A 16129-nucleotide genomic window follows, 5' to 3' on the forward strand; every position below is an offset into this window, starting at 1 on the left:
CTCTTTTATGAATATACATGTTTCTGTTGTTTTTTTTTGCAGTATGAACTATGCTGGTAAGAACAAAGTAAAAAATTGATTTTGATTGACATTGAAGGTGTGCGCTCACTTTAACTTAACGTAAAATTAGGTTAATCCTGCACTCTAAACCAAGTAAAAGTGATAAGAAAAAGAGGAAAGGTTGTCAATCCAAACCAATAATACCACAGTACAGTTATTAAACTAAAAGGTTTAATGCTATCATCATAAGTTGAAAGAGACTCTTGCAGTAGAGATAAATAAAATAAAATAAATTATTTCGGTCAATCTAAAATGCATCGGTTTTATCGCTACCAACATGTACAAGTTATACACTAATAGCGTGTATATGAAACGTACAAGCTGGTACACTTTATATGTATACAGTTGTCAGTATTGATATACTATTTATATTATATAGCAGATTGTATATATAGTATTGATAGTATATGTAACATCGATTTGCTATCAATATCGGCGTATCAACAACAAAAGATGCATTTCGTCGATGTCTGCAGTACGGCCTTATGGACCAAGTATTTTAATAATTAGCAACAATCGGTTTCACATAAACTGGCTCACAACATATCGACTACATTTGATTGCACTTACATAAAAAAGTGACAAGTCCCTACTTTGTAATTTTTCTATTTTTTGCCAAATACAGGTAATGTATTTCTAAATATTATTAAAATAAGGAAATATTGTAGGCATGGAATAGCTTTTATGATCAATATAGAAGTATACATAAATTCACTACTTGTATACTAAATGCTCGGGTAAGACAGTTTTGGTAAAATTTGCTGCGACAAATGCCCAAGTTCAATAAACTATAAGTATGGTCTAATTATTTTACAAAATCACAATTGTTTTTTGCAGCTAAACTAGATGAGTACAATTTCTCATCCAGCCACTGAATCATTATGTAATAACACCCTTCCAACCAATTTTGTAACACTTTTGACATTGCCCAATTGAACTTGTTGCCTACGATTAAATTTTGTCCGTGTAAAATCTAAAGACATCCTGGCAGTCAGCTAACCTCAAACATAAAAAACAATTTTATAAGAAATTATTTGTATTTTTTAATAAAAAAAATGCCGGTAATTTCTGATAAAATCAACTAAAATTTTTGTGCAAATTAATTTTTACCAGTAATAAGTGAGGAATTACTTTACATCCTGTTGAGAACTACACATGCAGAGATTAGGCAAAGACCACATGACTCAACATCTTCATAATATAATACTAGTTTAGGCTAAAGGATTACTGTTACCACTAAGTTAACGCAACAAAGGCCATCATCTGGGAACACAGACATCAACATGGGCTAAACTACGCATTAACACCGCAGCTAATTTGAGATCACGCTTTGTTCCCAATTTTTTACAAACCACTCCCAGTTCACTTAGGGATAATGTTTTAGTACAGTACTTGGTGACGTAAATCACTTTTCTTGTATACCATAGACGTTACCTTGTAAGAACAACGCAATGCCCGATACTTAGAGGTATATACTGCACTGTATATTAGCATATTAGCCCCTTGTCACCTGAAGAGCACGGTTTTGTGAAATATATTTTTAGTAACATTTAGTTAAGCATTTGTGTGTATACCTTCATAGCAATTTGTGAAAAGTAATCAATGATACTGTATTAAAAAAAAACATTGAAAGAGTAAGTTTACAAACTACAACTGTAATATTTAGACGAAAAAATATTTATTCAGTGAAATTTTTCGATTGAATAAATTCAAAACATGTAAATAGCATAATGCTTGCAGTAATTCATTTTAGTAATTTCATTGCAGTAATTTACAATTATTGCAAATTGAATTAAAATGAATTAAATGAAAATGGACAGATGAACAAAATGAATTAAATGCAGTATTTGCAGTCATTTTAGTGGCAGGCGATGGTAATGGATATCAAATGTTTGTATTTAATATTTAACATTTTGTATTTAACATTTCATTTGTATTTAAATGATAATGTATTTATGTTTGTATTGGCCATACTTAAACCTCTATCAATAGTATGACAATCGTAGAGATAGACTGCCCAGTCTAAAGCTTTCCATCTAAATTCACTCGGGATGACCTACATATAGGCTACATATGTAAACTACCTTACCCAAATTCGTTGGGTGATTATTTTATTCCTTCCTGCAACACCGGGCATTCAGCTATATAGTATTGTTATAAGAATGACAGTTCTGCTAGTATATATCATAAATGAAACTTAAAATCAACCTGTTTGCGTGCTACAGAGATCTAGAGGAAGCACAGCAACAAAAACAACGGTTTGCAAAATAAATCAGTTGGCAGTTGCCTTCATGGAACATTACAAACATATTGAATAATGATAAGGTCTATTTTGAGCTCTATGCTATGCAGCATCATGCAAACTCTGGCCAAAAATCTTATAATCTCATGGTCACAATTATATGCTGCATGATATTGCGATCTGAACTGTATACTTATAATAACTTTTAAGAAGGTTACTCACATTAGTGATAAAATTTAAGATGTTATCAGAAGGTCTACGTAGATATTTTTCTATCATTTGAGGTTTTGTTTGTTGTTTTAGATGGTCTGGCTGCCAGGATGTTTTAAGATTAAAAAGTTGATCGCTGTTAGAATGTTCAGAAGAAAAGATGTGACGAACCTCTCTTCAAAAAATTATGTCAATAGTTGTGTACACAAGTGATAAATATATGGTGTCGTCAGCATTGAGTACTCATGTGTTTACACAGCACTTGAAGGGCAAAGATGGAAAATGGCTAACCAACCGTTCTTCATATCATTCAAAACATCTATTGCAATGTACCTGAGGCTATATTTTGCAGTTTTATTCTAACAATACTGAGCAAATACAAAATATAATATATTTCAATAGAAACGTGTAGCACTGCAACTTGAACGCAACTGCTGATGTCATAACAAAAAAAAACAAATAAGAAATATGACTGCTGACATCATTTTTGGATGTCTTTTTCTTTAAAGCGTTTTAACTCTAATCAAGTTTTGCTGATTTTAATCTTGAAACATCCTAGAATTCAGATCACCTAAAACGACAAACAAAATCTAAAACAATAGAAAATATTTATACTTTCTGATAATCTTTTAAAATTTGACGTGAACGACCCTTTGAAAACCCCGAATTGACGTATTTCCTTAAGTCTACAGGAACTAAAGACTTCAACCCTATAAATTAATTTCTAGAGTTTATCTGGCAATGAAAATGTAAATATAATCATGACTCTGCAGAAATGATTTTAGTTGGTGGGGACACTCAGTGGTATGAATAGTTTTTAATATTTAATTGCAAAAAATAAGCTTTGTGTAATAATGCTAGCGTTGGTTCAAGTCTTTTTGTTCAGACAATAACACAAAAATGGCATAATCAAAAACGTCATCATTATTTTGCAAAATTAACTCTTCGCAGTGCTTAGCGCTATTGTGCGAGCTGCATCTGCTGAAAACAGAACGATGCATATCTTACAGCCGAGAGAACGATTCATGAAATAACAAAACTGCAGCAAGCTCGAAGTGAAAGCAAATAAAAAAATCCATCTGTTCTGATTCACGTAAGAATGTCACTTTCAATATAGAAATGAGCATCGTCATTGCTTTGAAAAAAATATCATGGCTTAACATTTATAATAAAAATCTATTTATTTATAAATAAAGTTTAAGATAAAGCATATCAACATATTTGAGATCCTTCACTAACAAAAAACTCTACATAAGAAATTTCCAAGGTATGAAACGTATTTTCATAGAAATAATGCTCTGAACAACAAAATTTGCTTTTAAATATAAAAAGTCAGAAAACAAAAAAAAGGCAAAAAACAGAAAAGCCAAAAAAGAAAGAAATTTTAAATTTACTTTGTCTGTGTTCTGTATGTTCATTTTCATATATTATGTTCACTGTAAGCTGTCAACCATTTGCCACCTCTTCCTACTTCCTTTGACCAAACAAACACACCTTTCACAGTTTTTATACGTTATTGCTCTGTTCTTTTTTTTCTATGTGTATTTCTTCATTTATTATTTTTTAATAATTCTAACATTGTGTTACCTACAGGTTTCAACCATTTTCTCTAATTTATCTATCTATAAAACCAGTGAGATCGATCATAGAAAAGAGAGGAGTTGTCCATGCTGCAGTTATGGTACAGCCCACAAATTAAAAAGGTTAAGTCAAGTTTTTCATTTTTGTTTGCCCAAAGGGGTGAGTTTGGAAAGATCTTTGAACAGGTTAGGCAATTTACTTGTATCTTGCTGTTCGTATAACGTAAAATCGCTATAGCGTAAATATTACTGGAACGGATTATTTATGTTGTAGCAGCGCGTTCTGTACTTAACCCTTTTACTGCCATCCATGTACAAATTTAGCTATCCACCTACTGCCAGCCATTGGCCAGCCAGCCAGTTATTGGCCTACTGCCAGCCATTTTACTAAAGATTGCTGATCTTGCTTCATGGTATGTGGGCCTATACAGTTTTTTCCAACTTCAAACTATCTAGAACACTTTTGTTATATATTTTATTTTGCTAACATATTAACAAACAGAGCTACGCCAAAAATCCAATGTCTCTATACTTTGTGCATTGCTAAAGCTATGTGAAGCTAAAACGATCCTTTACAATGTTCCATACTTTTAGAAAACTATTACTTTCATCGCCATCAGAGTCGGTGCTGCCACTTTAATTACCCGTGTAATCACAAAAATCTGAATTTGAATTGGCTATAATGTCATCAACATAAGTAATTATTTGTTTTCCAACACAGGAGGTATTTACAAACCTTACACAAAAAATAGTCGTTTTTTAGTTCGAAATCTCCAAACAAAAATTTAAAATTTCTTCGTAATTTTAGGCAAATTTTATAGATAAATTCTCGGACAACATTGTCAGTACGATAAAAGTCCTAAAGATTGTTGGTTATGTTGTCAACAATTAATAAATTGAGTTATTACACAATTGTTGGGAAAGTCGCAAAATGCGTCTAAGTCAGTCGACCATAGAAACCGCATAAATGTGTCTATGGCAGTGAAAGGGTTAAAAAACTTTTGATGACTGTTTGAATGATGATGTTTGAATATAATTTGTTATCGATTTTTAGAGCACAAAGATGTAGGCTACCTGTGTTTTTTTCTCAAAAGATTTAAAATTAATAATTGAATTACCTTATGTGCTGGTGTGCAAGACATAAACATTAGTGATATATGGTATAGCAAATCAGCCACATTATTTAGAATTCTGGCCATGAATCATAATTTTGCTAAATTGGTGTACAGGTCATTCAGCGAACATGACGTAATGAAGTGGCGTCAGAAAGTATAACACCCTCGATGATTAAGACAGCTCAGCTCCCAGGTAATGGCCACATTTTTCAACTCTCCTTGCTGCCACCATTCCTCGATGACTTTGGCTTCTATGTTTGTTTGTCTTCGGATGCCACACACACACAAACAGGCAGTCAGTTGATTTTGGATCAAACTTGTTTTGCTGTCAACAGCGGCAGCTGTAACCTCTATTTGCTACTCAGTTGTGTTGCCCTGGATATCACCTTCACAACAAAGACAGCCAAGCTTTCCCTTCATTCCTCCTGTTCCAGATTCTGTCTTAAATGTGCGCTGATATCTGGTTAAGCCAGCCAACTGTGTCGCCACTCGAGGTCTCCTACCACTGGCGTATCAATAATGATCCAGCAAGGAAGCGGTTTTGGCTCTAACTTTTCAGCTCAATTAGAAGAATCACACTGTTTCCATCTCATCTGCAAGATGGAAACGGGAAACTCTTGAAAGTCAAGTGAGGTTTGTTGCTCGCAAAACAGACTCATAACAGACTCTATCCTCAAAGCATGGAACCTCAGTGTATGTTATGGACTCGGCCACATTCAGTTTGAAAATGAAGTTGCACAAAATTTTACTTAATTGATTTTATCAGAAAGAATGTGTCTATCTTTTGTGATTGTTTTTAAAGTTGGAGGTGATCAGACTGTCAGAGTGTTTCAAGATTAAAATTGACAAAACTTGATCACGGCTAAAGCGCTTACAAAATACTGACTTAATGGAGTTGCCTAAAATGAATGGCTGAATCTTCTTTTACAACTGTCTGGCTTGCTGTCCTCAACAGAAAAGACTCGACACTTTATACCACACGTACACTATTTCCTTATTTTAATGACGTTCCAAAATAAATTACCCATATCTGTTTTCAACCTCCACTTCGCAATTAGCACAAGTTTGTAACAAACCTTATATCTTCATGATAAAACCAGAAACAAACAACCTGCTCACAAAGCCTCTGTCTGTGACACCAATTTAGTTGGTGAAAGAAGTTAATACATTAGCTATAGGCCCATGTCGTGCCAGCGAAGGTTAATAAAAATTGGATAAATCTAATTTTTCAATACAATTTTAAAAAACTGAGAAAGATTTGCTCCAAGAAGAAAGTCGACACTAAAACGTTGATTTCAAAGCTGACTCAAAGGTATTTCATTGTAGTAAAACTGTAAAGTTGATTAAAATTGATAAAACTGCATCGCAATAAAAACACTCAGATCAAGCGAAGGTGCTATTATGGCATTTATAGTTACAAAGAGACTGACAGAATAGTGATGCATAACATTGCAACTTGACCTCAATAGCCGATATCAACTTTAGTAACAATAGTAACTAGTGATGCCATTTCAGACGTTTTTTAGTGTTTTAACCACAATCAAGTTTGATTGATTTTAATCTTGAAACATTCTGACAATCAGATCACCTCAAACATCAGCAACATTCTCAAATGATAGAACAATGCCGATATTTTTTTATAAAATCTACTAAAATTCTTTGTAAGTCCATCTTTAGCACAGCTCCAGCATGGTTGCTACTGTTATCATCTTGTCAGGAATTCCACTAGAAACAAGTTGACTTGATGATGTGCCACAGACCACCCAATGGATGACAGAAGTTTAATTATTAGCGAGATTGAGACAGGCCAGATGGAGAGAACGAACGGAGAGATGAACTTAAGTACGTTATAGTAACACTAGGTGAATAGCAGAAGCTGTTAAGAGCATTTATCGAGAAACGCCTACAGACGCCGGACGTAGGCGTCTCAAATAGACTACTTGCATTTGAGTTCCGATACAACTGAACTTGATCTCTACACACATACCGCTTACAGTTAATATTTCCATATTAGGGATCGATGGCGTGACGTGAATGCATCTATTAATAGATATACGTTCTCACTTTTTACATTCACAAATTCCTTTCAATCACAGATCTTGTTGATAAGCAACGCAAACAAAGGTACATTCCAATGTAAGCCTCAGCACCAGGCCTATTTCTGAGCTTACACGGCAGTTTAGCGATAAGGAAACTATGCAAAGGTTCTCCCAGGCTATGTTTACACAATATTACTGTTCTTCCTACTAATTAGCTGGCATTGAGCCAAAACTTATGTCTAGCAACTAGCCGTGGAAATTTTCCATTGATCCACAGTTTATTAGGCTAATTGTTTATTGGCAGCAGTGCTGCCAGAGATCTGCTAGAATAATATTGCATTTGCTTCACAAATCTTATCACCTACTACTACCTCCACCGCTACGAGTGACTAGCAGATACGTGACCTAGATTGGAAAATCTCAGTCATTGGCTCAGAAGACTAAAGAGGAAGACCCCCTTGACCAGGTAAAAAATCGCATATTTAAGAAACATCAACTTTTTGCTGAAAGTTATGTGTCTATATGATAGGCCTTATATGTAAAATTTAGAGGCAACCGGTCTTGGAAATGAAGTCTTCACATGTCCTGGACATATATGGGTTATGTCGTCGTATTTAGTGGTTTTCTAATAAGGACAAACTTCTGAAGATAAAAACAATCCAATAAAATTAGCATATTGTAAGAAGTAATTAGTCTGCGATAAAACGGTTTATTAATCAGTTAGTTACCATAACAATTTAGTCATTTAAGATGTGGTTAACCAGCCATAACCCAATAGTTGATACTACGATTGAACTTAAGAACCTATGAATCTCACAAAACATCGATTTTTGTTAGCAGTATTACAGCTCTGGAAACTTTCCATAAATGTAAGCTAACGCTGCCGGCCAATGATGTCAGACATAGATTCTTTTAGCATTTTTGGCATGATGCCAACATAACACGGCTAGCCGATTCTATGCCCTTAGGATTTCTTACTAAATTAGTTTTTATATATATCTGGCTAATCTGATTAACGGATGCTGTAGAAGCAAATCCTATCCCGATCCAAGCTGGCTTTTAGCCAAAATTCTTTCTAAAGTGAGCAAGCGTGTGACTAAATTAATACTGGCCTGAGGGAAAGTTATCGCTTACCTAATTCTTGTCTTACAATGGCATTTACTCAAAGTAGCTAATCCTGTGGAATGGACTTTGAAAGCAACCTTGATTTGCTTTATTGCAATTGTATGAGCGTATTACAGCTGTCACGTGAAAATTAAAAAGTTTCCAAACAAGCGGAAAGACCAGTCTCCTTGATGGAAAATGCAAGTTTCCATAACTGGTAGCCTTTCAAGGATAATAGTTTTGGATATTTGCCAAATTTGACACTTGGCTAAAAAGAAATTCGGTGTGAAAAGTCCATGAACTTATATATCGAGAGGTAGAAAGGGTAACGTGGAAAGACCATTCTACCCGATAGAAAATGGCAGTTTTTACAACTGGTAATCTATAAAGGATAACAGTTTTGGATATTTGATAAACTTGCACTTTGGTTAAAAGGAAATTTGGTATAAAAAGTCCAAGAACTTATATATTGAGAGGTAGGAAAAGGACCGAGTTTTTGTATTCATTTTTGAGTCGGCATACTTAAAGCTTCCAGACATCAATAAAGCACTTAGCACTGCATACGTATGAATAAAAGATCAGCATCGAATGACAAAGCAGAGGTGTTTGATTAATAACCGTAACCATAACAAAAGCTAAAACTATCCAACCATCGAACGGCTCTGTGTTATATAGAATCAATCATCTATACAATCGTCAATCGTCTTTGCCATCAGCTTGTTCCGTTTTTGAAAATAAACCTTTTTATACTCAATGGTGTCGTGCAACCACCTACTACCTATTTGAGCCCCGGCATGTGCAACCCAATTCCTGGGCGCAGACTTTGACGTATGACTCACGACAGTGCACGCTTGGTATTCAATGATAAGCAATGACTGAAGGCAGATCGCTAGCTAGCACCAGGTTCACTTGTCACTCTACTAATAAGTTATTCTCTGACGCAAGGCGTGATTTATGAGATTGACAGGAAATGGAACGCTCTGTCAAGTTTTTGAGTATGGTAGCCAACTTTTTAACTAAGTAGAAACCTTTCGCTTTCCCTTACTCATCAATACTCTGTAGGTTTTATATTTGAAGTAGACAGCGCATGCTGAAGGTATGTTTTCTCTGTAACGGATCGAAAGTGAAAGGCTAGACACTGACGTGTGTCAGGAATTTAAAAAGAACATTAGAGTTACCCGTAGCTGTTATGACAACCTAGTGGCGCAGCATTGAAAGGTCGTCAGAGGTCAAGGATAATGCAAGGAAGATTTAGAATTCTAAATTAACTGGATGGAATGACAAACTAACATTCATGTCATCATTTACGAGCCCTTCTAAAATCACCAACCAAGAATTTTTTTTACATTATGTCAAAAAATCGTCAATTGAGTCTTTCTCGGTTCTACCTGCCCTTCAACATTTTCTAATACCTTCATCCGACCCTCTCCCCAAATTGGTGTTTAATATCCTCTGTGACGCAGCCCGGATAGATCTCACTTTCGATTTATTTATGTACCAAGGAAGCTTGATTTGATAATGAGAAAAGACAATAGTCAAAAAAACCTAGTCACCGTAAACTGCCAAGACCTTGAACCAAGGAACATTCCATCAACGAGAGTAAATTGACTTGAGTAACAATTTCAAATCCATAAAATGTTCAGTTTAAAGGAAGAAAGAAATTGCGCAAAAATTTTTTGTTTGAAATTATGTAGCCTACTCGTGACCCCTTTGGTACATTCACGGGTATAATGCTGAAATACAAACAACATGCAAAAACACATTTAAAACACACTGCTAAAACCTATTCATTGGGTGTCGGTGAACAATGTGTCTATGCATCTATAACTAATTCATAAATGGTTACAATATTATCATCTGGGCCTTCATTGTTGGAAACTGTATGTAGTGAAGTGAAGCGATTTATTTGGTCACCGCATATTGTTTGAAGGAATGAGCTGTAATACTTTACATGTTCAATTGGTCAGAAGAATAGATTCATGAATGTGAGCTGTTAACAAACCACTGGAAAACAGAGACTAACGACATGCTGTTGAATACAAAAAAATTGGAAATACACTTTAAATTGATATATTTAAAAGACATCTATCCACATTAATAAACGCCATTTTAGTGTCCCCAGACACAAACCTGATCAATTATGATGTGGCACGATACAAGTGACCCACTTGTGAGGTCTTCCAACTGCGCAGTGCTGCGCATTACGCCTGCACTGAGCCCACTTGTTAACTGGGCGCGGTGCCAAGTCCAGCCTCTCACCTAATGACTCGGCTACGCTTAGATCTATATAGAGTTAATCCCGCCTACCAGCGTTACAGTGGCTATAAGTAACTGAATGAACTAGCCATAGCCAGCATTGTTAGGTTCGTATCACCAGCGCCACTATCAAACAGCTAGTTTGGATATTCCAGATAAAATTTCAGAGATTTTCTCATTGAACATCAAGGTAATTTATTTTATCTCACAAAATGGAAGATAATAGGTGAAGTTAGCTCAAAGATACTTGTATAGTGCAACTACATTAGATAAAGTTGATACCACTTGTAGCCTTATTTCTAGAGAGAATCACGAATCTTGACTTCCACTTAAGTTGTGTATTCTTTATTTCAGGTGCTCATTCTCATAGCTCCAAATATGATGTACCCAGTAGCAGTTGAGGGACGAATGCCTTTTGTTGATACCAAGTCGTACAGAGACCAGCAGATACACAGCGTCATACAGAAATATAAAGCCAAACGAGAAAGAGAAAACGCAAGGATATCAGCGCGTTCCGATATCTGTAGAGTTCAAAATAATTTATGTCTCAACTCCATAGATTCAGACAGTAAACGCGATGAACATCTAGTTAACAGAAGAAATATTCTTAAAGCCATCAAACGATTCTTCTCCGCTGGCAAATCAAGAAAGACGGATAACTCTGAAGATCATGATTCTTCCACTTTGTCATATAAACCTCGATTTAAGAGGCATTCAAGCTGTCCACTAGACATTCCAAAATCACGCGAATCTTCCTTAGACAGTAACTGTTCACCAGGAGTCAGCGCAAAGCGCCAACGACGCCGAACCCTATCAAATTTGGGTTGCAAAGCCATAATGGAAACCATCGACGAGGTACCAGAACAGATCATACTAAGCGATGAATCAGATTCCGAAAGCTCGTCATGCGATTACAGTAGTCAAGACTCTCTCCCCAGTTGTAGTTTAAATAGCTGCCTTGACCAGTTGCTAAGTGAAGCAACGGGACACGCTTCTTTTACTGCCATTCCAAATACTAGTAGATGTCAAAGTATAAACCCCTTAACAACGCCCATAAGCTTACTGCATTGTTCAGCCTAATTCTATTTTTTCATGCCAAAGTTTTTTTATTAACTTAAAACAATCTGGTCATTTTATTTATTGCATTTTCTCAATACAAACCGTTGCTGAAAGCACAGTCAATATCTATGTGGTTTGTTGCCTAGCCTTAGGACAGGGTTATATGCTTTGATGAAACAGAAATAATGCTATTTGTGGTTGTGAAATCACCAAAGGGAGTATTAGTCAGTCCCAGTGAAATACCAGTCGGTAATACCCGAACAGTTACGTCACATGCCTTATATAATGCATTGAGTTCTTCCGATTGTTAGAGATAAGCAAAATCATGGCTGGCTTATTAAGCAGATAACACGGCTAAACACATTCACAGTCTACAAGTGTTTGTATCCAGTGCATACAAATAAACACATAGACATGTGAGTAAAGTAGCAACTATCTTGACTATGTCTAGTTAGTAAATAAGCCAATGAGACAGCGAAAAGAAATTATTATCCACAATTATCCGGAAATCGGGATGTCTGGTTTGAAATAACTAAAAAGTATACCATAAACACAAAGCAGCTGAAATCTTCTGTGAGGCTAGAAAAGTTTAATACAAAAGACCAGATACAGTGGTACATTTTAATCAAAAGACTATTGAGAAGTACTGCATAGCAGAAAACAGAATCAACTTTGTTTACAGACTGGCATTTTTCCTTGAAAGTTGACTAGGCTCATCACATTTGACCTCCAAAAAGTTAACACAAAGCATAAGGCAGAAGCATTCACACAGGTTTAAAAATTTTAACATTTAAAATGCCGTTTAACCGCAACAGCCCGTTTTAAAGGATGTCTGAGTGTTAGACTACAGCGCACTTTTATTCCGGAAGAACTTTCAACGGGAGGGGGGGCAGCTTCAACTTTTAGGTATGGAAGTCATAAGACATCTGGCATGCTAATAATATGCGTATACAGGTGGTTGACTCCTGGAGGGTGTGATGCCAATATAGCAAAACTCTGACTATATATAGAAACAATTATACCTGCAAACCGTGATCGCTCGATAATACATTCAATGATATACAGTCTATCCATTGCTAGGATAATCAAGTATATTGCTTTCAAGTAGTGTACCATGTTATGACTTGATAATAAATAGCAATAACTATGACATGTTGTGACGTTATTTCATTGCTCAAGTTCCGGACATCGCTAGACTTCATTCTTTATATCTTCCTCTGTTATAACATACCTATATTAGTGTCTGTAGAGATGTTTGTAAAGATTTCCTTATTGATCTGTGTAAGGCTTGTTCACATTATATTGCCAAATGTCGGTGTTAATCACGCTATACTCCGGTGATCGTCTGTAATAACTATGTTCACACTATCTCAAAACCACAAATATCAGTGAGTTATCCATAGTATAGCACTTTCAGTATACAATGCAATCAAGGAAACATTAAAATACTTGTCCAGCAGCAACTGTTATGAAAGAAATTATAGATCAGGCAATCCTTGACGGCCAATCATCATCGCCAAAGCGGTGCATATTGCATACGCTGTCGTGGATGCTCAGCGAACATCCACAACATATCCATGTTGCATCGACGATGCCATTGGCTACGATGTGATGGCAAACGGATAATCGCCAAGAGGACAGCGTCGACATATGGCGTTATAGTATGAACTGGCTTTTAGTGAGCACTCAAGACAGCTACTTCAAATACAATAGATGGTCTTGCAACATAAGTAATCTGTTTTGAGAATGTTTACGTTATAGAGGTTTTATATAACATGAGCAGTAAAACGCATGTAGATTGTACAATCCATTCCAAGATCGTTCCAAACTTGCCCCTACCCTTCAGCGAAGAAAAAATAAACTTAATTTTTTAATTCAATGACTGTACAGTAACTGTAGTATTATTAGTTTGTAGAGACAAATTTCCTCTGTTTTCTTATCACTTTCACTTGGTTTAGGTTTCATCATTATGGTAATTTTACGTTAAGGGGAGTGCACTCTTTCAATGTCAATTTAAATCGATTTCGCTACGTTGCAAAAACTATATATCTAAAATAAAGTAAAACAAAAATATACCTTCCCTATGATAAGAGAAGTGATGGTCTGTCTGTCCATCTGTCTGTTCGTCTCTGGAGCCAGGGTAAGAGGTTGGGATAAAACAAAGCTTTCAATGAGACTCCATCTCGGGACGTTTAGCTTGGTGTATAGACACTAATACCTGTACTAAACGACTGCCTTGCAGAATTTCTGAATAATTGTGTACATACTTATTATGTGCACTATCAGCAAATGTGATGATCTCTCATGGAATACTAGACTACCAGAGCACTAGTATATAAAATAGAGATACCCTTATATGTCCTTTTCTCACCCAAGTGCATCAAGAGAGAAACTAATATTTTTAAGGCTAGCTGAGATTCCTGTTATTCAAATCGAATTTGAGAACTTGCACTGATTTGACACTTTACGTTATATAGAACTTTTTACATAATACAAAGCAAAGAATTTACATAAATTCTTTATGTGATGTCGAATTTTCATAAAAAGAGGTTTACATTATAAAGGCGTCCACTGTACAAGAAGGAAGAGAGACTTGACCAAATGTAATTACAGTGTACTATAACTTTATCAAAACCTAAGGCTGCTTCATACTGTATCACCGTATGTTGGCATTTTCCTTTCAGTGTTCATCGTCGATTAAGTGAACCGGGAACCAATAGCATCGACGAAGCGACATGGACACACCGGGAAAGTTTGCAGCTGCCAAAATTTCCCTATATTTCGCGGAGCATCGACGACTGCCTGTACAATGCAAACTATTTCGGCAATAGGAATTCATGGTCGCTGATAGCGTGATTTATTTATTTCCGTTTATGATAGTCGCTGTGGGACTAGTATTTGATTCCAGCACGCGAAAAAAAAAGTTTGTTTGCGAAAACTTAAAAAGAAACGATGCAAACGGATGGCTTTGTGATAGCATAAACATTGTTATCATCGATGATCACCGAAGTTAATTGTGGCATCGACGCCGAGATACGGGGATATAGTGTGAATCAGCCTTTAGTGCTTGCAGGGAACTTGCAGACATCGGTCCTCGTAACTATTCCATTTAGAATTGTGACTCATCTCCGTTTACTTCGTTTTGAATAGCTAGAAGCTTATTGGTTTGGCATCAATAGGATTACGATCTCTCTAAGAAGAGTAATTCTATGAAGCCCTCAAAACCAATCATGCCGCGAAACCGACACAAAAGGCCTCAATGACGCATCACATAAAATTTACTATATCGCTAATGCGTAAATTCTAAACAGCGGATGTCATTAAACGTGACTGTCAGTGTACGACTCATACCTTTGCAGATAACACATTAGATGTTTATAGCTTCAAGGGCGCCTCAAACTGGGATGTATAGGAAAAGAAGATCAGCCACTCATTTTAGGCAACTCCATTAAGTCAGTTTATTATAAGCGCTTTAACTGTGATCAAGTTATGTTAATTTTAATCTTGAAACACCCTGGCAAGATCTGACAGTCCAACCTGGTCTGATCACCTCCAACTTTAAAAACAATCACAAAAGATAGACACATTCTTTCTGATAAAATCAATTAAGTAAAATTTTGTGTAAATTAATCTTTAAACTAAATGTGGCCGAGTCCATAACATACACTGAGGTTCCATGCTTTGAGGACAGAATCTGTTATTCCTGTAAAAAGTAACTGCAGACGTATTTCCTTGAAACGAGAGAAAATTGATTACAAATACAAATCAGAGTAAATCAGTTACTCGAAAAATTGATGAAGAATCGATTATCGAAGGCTGGAACTACACCAAATGTTCACAAATAAAATCATTTTATTACAATTGAAAACAGTTGGCGACCACTATGGCATAATAGCTCCAACAATTTAATTAAAAGATAAAAATTTCAACAAAGTTGTGAGCTATTAGTCTGTGATGGCATAAATCAGTGGTGATCATTGGTGATCACTATTGGTGATCACTATGTATAATAGCTACAACAATGTAATTAAAAGATAATAGTTTCAACAGAGTTGTGAGCTACGATGCCATAAATCAGTAGTGGAAATACTGCTGGTAAATCATGAACAGTTGCGGCTAACAGAGTTGAGCTAAAATCTTAGACCAGGTGAGTAGTTAGGTTATTCTATATATAGAAATCTCAATGTTTGTCTTTTTGTTAAACTTTGTGTCCAGTTATAGCGATTAAAATCTAGCATAGAAAAATCTGCACGGCAGTGGATTTGATCTCAGAACCTGCAGATCTAAAGACAGCGAACTTAGCATTAAGCTACACGGAATACAATGGCTACATTGTGCAAATATTCATTACGTTGGTTAAGATACTCAAATCACTCGAATCGCTTGCTTCAGGTTAATAACTAGCACTGTTGACCGGTACCCATAACTATCGTGAAACTGGCCCAATTAAAGATTTTAGTAAAG

At 35.7% G+C, this 16129-nt stretch overlaps 1 long non-coding RNA gene across 1 annotated transcript; it reads left to right on the plus strand.

The window, feature by feature from the left end:
• The first annotated feature begins 10675 nt into the window (after positions 1 to 10675).
• On the plus strand, positions 10676 to 11788 carry LOC137408540 (uncharacterized). The gene is made up of 2 exons (XR_010980095.1): positions 10676 to 10796; positions 10961 to 11788. It is a non-coding gene; the product is annotated as an uncharacterized lncRNA (long non-coding RNA).
• The last annotated feature ends 4341 nt before the right edge of the window (positions 11789 to 16129 follow it).

This window comes from Watersipora subatra, chromosome 11 (genome assembly GCF_963576615.1).
Source record: "Watersipora subatra chromosome 11, tzWatSuba1.1, whole genome shotgun sequence".
NCBI classification, from domain to species: domain Eukaryota; kingdom Metazoa; phylum Bryozoa; class Gymnolaemata; order Cheilostomatida; family Watersiporidae; genus Watersipora; species Watersipora subatra.